General features: G+C 41.9%; 1 long non-coding RNA gene across 2 annotated transcripts; it reads left to right on the forward strand.

Annotated features, from left to right (window-relative positions):
• The first annotated feature begins 568 nt into the window (after nucleotides 1–568).
• On the forward strand, nucleotides 569–3,589 carry LOC112891045. Of its 2 annotated transcripts, XR_003228400.1 has the most exons (5): nucleotides 569–783; nucleotides 941–994; nucleotides 1,324–1,449; nucleotides 2,509–2,659; nucleotides 3,269–3,589. It is a non-coding gene; the product is annotated as an uncharacterized LOC112891045 (long non-coding RNA). The 2 variants fall into 2 exon arrangements; XR_003228399.1 differs by having other exon boundaries at nucleotides 576–783; nucleotides 2,509–3,589.
• The last annotated feature ends 682 nt before the right edge of the window (nucleotides 3,590–4,271 follow it).

The following is a 4,271-nucleotide window of genomic DNA, read 5'->3' on the forward strand; positions in this document are numbered from 1 at the left end:
TAGTTTTTGCTATACGAGATACGAATACGAATATGAATGCTAGCTATACGTAGATGGATACGGATAGAATATGAATACGAATACTAATTAAAACTAAAAAGGAAAAGAAAAGAAAAAAATAATCAAACAATAAAAAAACAAACTTAGTACCCGCTGGTAACGGGCTGAACTACCGCCCCAACTGCTCTGCATGGGGAGCAGTTTAGTACGTGCTGGTGTTACCGGCCGGTACTAAATACGGCATTTAGTAACGGATATTCAATGCATGCTAGTTTAATACCGCCCAATCAGTACCGAAGAACCGGTACTAACCGGAGGTTCCGGCCGGTAATGGGTAGATGTGTGTCATCCCACCGTGTACCCGTCCTTTTATCATTTTGGTACGGCCACCGGCCCGGGCTGACGGGCTGTCCCTATCCTGTCCATGCATGCACGCACGCGGTCCTGGTTAGGCAAGTAGTCACTTTGACGTTGGATATCTGAACCCGTTGCCTATACCCACATCCGCGACAAATGGGTAGGGTACGGACGTACCTATCTCAAACGGGTAGGGGATGGATATATCCATTTGTGAGGAGGGTTTGGGGAGGGTATTGCTGTTAGTTATCCATCCTTCCCCGTTACCCAAACTCTAGGTTGCGAGGGATCCCGGCCGCTGGCCGCCGCCGCCACCGCGGGCGACCTCGCGAGGCTTCTCCCATCACTGCGAAGGGCCAGTCCGTGAGGCCGTTGTTGAGGAGACCTGCGAGGCTGGCATCGTCGTCCGATCCTCAATCGCCACCGGTACAGACTCCTCATCTTCTTCCTCGTGATTTTTGTCTTCCACCTTCTTTCTCCATCCAATTCTGATTCTCGATTCTTCTGCTCCTGATTCAATTTCCGTCAGTACAGCAAACGATTTGAGTAATTGGTCCAACATTTGTTACTCTTGGCTACGCAGGGCTCGATCTATCCAGATCCAAAATAGGAGTTGTGCTTCTTGTTCTAGTAGCAGGTACGAGCAAGTGCTCTCTAATTCCTTCCCCTTCAGATTCCCTCGCTGCATGGTTATACACTTTTCTAGAGATAATATGGGTAGGGATAGACCAGCCAATAGCATGCTTTGTACCAGGGGACTCAAGTCCAATCCACACTTTTTTAGACAAAATGATTACACGAGCATCACAAAAGCTTTGGATAATACGGTCACATGAGCCATGTGTTGCACCAGATGCTATTAATCTTGAACTTTGGATAATATAGATCCAGTAGAGTTGCTTCTGAAGGTTGCTATTAATCTCTGAATATGTTAGCTTATGAACGGGATATGCAATGGCTATTAAGTTTTGTATGCAGTGGCTAAATGGAAGCTCATGGGATGGGCTCTCATGGGATTGTTGGAAGCTCGGATGGCACAGAAGAGAGGGAAAACAGCTCAATTAACTTATGCTCTGAAGGTGTCAACCTCAAGTAAGGATTCTTTTTCACACAGCTGCTTTTCTTATACTTTAAATTCAATCACTTCAATTTTAGTTCCTTGTGTATTATGACTTTCCTGCTGTCCACTGCTGAATATGTCTTCCTTTTACTTTTCTAGTTTGATACAACCAAATTTAGAGGAAGATGTTAGTACAGAAACTTTGCTTGCTAATAAAGAACTGAGGTCAAATGTCTGGAAAGAATTCGAGTTGACTATGTTAGATGATGGTACTTATAAAGCAATATGCAAGCATTGTAAAAAAGATTTTGTAGCTGGTAATAGAGCTGGAACAAACCACTTGAAGTACCACATTGGAGTGTGTCCTAAGCTTCACTTATCAAGCAGAAGAAAGTTTGGTAATCCAAAGTTGAATATTCCTATCTTTGATCAGCAACGCAGTCGCGACGTTTTTCCAGAATGGTTCTTGCTCATGGATACTCTTTTAATGTCTGAACACTACTATACCAGAATATTCCTGTATAATCTGCAACCTTCATTCAAACTGGTACATAGAACTACACTAAAGGATGATTGCATGAGGATTTATGAGGAGGAGAAGTTGAAAGTGTACCAACTGTTTGAGAAACAACCAGGTCGATTCAGTTTAACATCTGACATGTGGACTCATACTGAAATGAGTGGTTATATGAGTATCACAGCATACTATATTGATGACGAGTGGAATTTGCACAGCAGGCTGATAGGATCTGCACATGTAGAGATACCCCACACTGGTGAACATATTGCCAAAGAAATTATAAGTAGGCTGTATCCTTGGATTTGGATAGAAAAATATTTTCTTTTACGCTAGACAATTGTACCGTGAAGGCGTGTAAATGATTGGGAGGATAATGTTTGGGTAATTAATTTATGGATGTGGGTAGGGGAAGGTGCGGGCATCTCCAAACCTTGCCCAAGGGCAACGTGAGCAAGTAGTGTAAATGGTCTGCTTCTCTGGCCTGGTTTTCTTATGAGATTTGCCTTCCTTTTTATATAATGTATACTACTGGCTGCACGTGATCCACACAGGGTCTCTTCCACCATTGCAGAACCTTCAAAGCGACAGGGAACACGATTAATGGGCGGTTGCAACTGCGACGTGCCGAAATCTAGGTCGATCATAACGTGCTCACGCACGGTGCTACGTACGTCAACCGTCCTACTGAATGGGAGTTAAAAGAGGATATCCACATATATCAGGTTTTGATTTTTTATGAATAAATTATGATGTGATGAAACATATATCAAATGGTACCGAAAGATTTTGATTTTTCATGAATAAATTATGATGTGATAAAAGTGGGATACCAAGATACTGACTAACTAATCCTCATATTGCTAGGCTATTGACTGATGTTATTGTAGTGAAATTTTCATTGGAATTATGAAAATAGATTCTAATGGTAACTTGATCTATCATTTCAAAGCATTACATAAATATGTATAACTTTATTGAATGATTAATTGTGATTCTTTTAAATCATTTAGATTATATACAAAGATAATATGACTTGTATTGCTTAGATATATAAGGTTATACAAAAGTAGTATAAAATTAGATGATAAGGTAATCTTGTGAGAAGTTATTACCAACTACTACATTCTAGAAATGTAATTTTGAAGTCGGTAGACAATGACTTTATTTTTGCAAGGCTCAGCGGAGACTCTCCTTAAGTTATAACCTATTTAAACATCATATTGTACTCTTTTTCCCTATATGAGTTTTTCCTCGCAACGATTTCTCACAGAGCTTTTAATAAGGCAATATCAATATAAGAAAATATGTCATATTTTCTATTTTCGCCACAGGATTTTTAAAGGTGGTATTCAGGATATATTGCATATCATATCTTCTGTTTTCCCTACAAGGGTTTTTAAGAAGGTATCAAAGGACATTTTATTCCTCCTTATATTTTCCCATTGGGCTTGGGGGAGGTTATTCGTATATGATACACAGATCATATTATTGGTCTCCAAACTTGCTTATGAATCTCTCCTTTCGAGGTTTTGTTATGCGAGTTTACGATAAGACAATAATCTATACATGTTATATCATTTTCTCCTATTTTTCCAATGGGTTTTAAAGGAGTATTAATAGCATATTAATATACAGTTTGGTTTCTCCTCAAATTTTTCCTATAGGATTTTTGGAAGAGTTTTTCCCATATAATAGTGAAGGATGATTGAACAAATACTACATGAAACATACAAGGAGCTAATTGATCAAGAGGGAGTTTTAGAATTAAATTTATATTAGTGATCAATTAGTTTGCACCACTTCATAGAGACACACCTCTTAGTGGATAGACATGACCTTTCATGAAAGGTTGTGAACCTTTCGCGAAGGAGCCTAAACCATAAAGAGATATGTCCCTTGAACGCACCCGAAGATGCGCAAAAAATGAATCATTTTTTATTGTATTCTAATCTCTACTTTCTACTTTTAAGGGTTCTCTTCTCCCTCTCATCCCCACCGGTTGCGCACGGCTGCACGTTGGTGTGTCGTGCGTGGTCCCGCTCCCGCCGCGCGGGCCCTCCTCTCCGCGCCCGCCCTCGTGAACCAACGAACCCTCGCACCGGTGCGTGCACGCAAACGCAACTGAGCGCCAAACGGAGCTCCTCGGTCGTCCACCGGCGTCAGCGGCCATGGCGTGGGACGACGCGCCGCATCCACACCACAAGTCCGCAGCCGCCCAAGATACGGGCGCCGGCCTGCTGCCATGGATCTGGGTCAACTACTTGTGTCCCACTCGGAGAGTCGATCACGCTACGACCTACGAGCAGCGTCGTGTCGGCCCTGCGCGCCGTCGTC

The sequence above is a fragment of the Panicum hallii genome, chromosome 4, assembly GCF_002211085.1.
Source record: "Panicum hallii strain FIL2 chromosome 4, PHallii_v3.1, whole genome shotgun sequence".
NCBI lineage: Eukaryota > Viridiplantae > Streptophyta > Magnoliopsida > Poales > Poaceae > Panicum > Panicum hallii.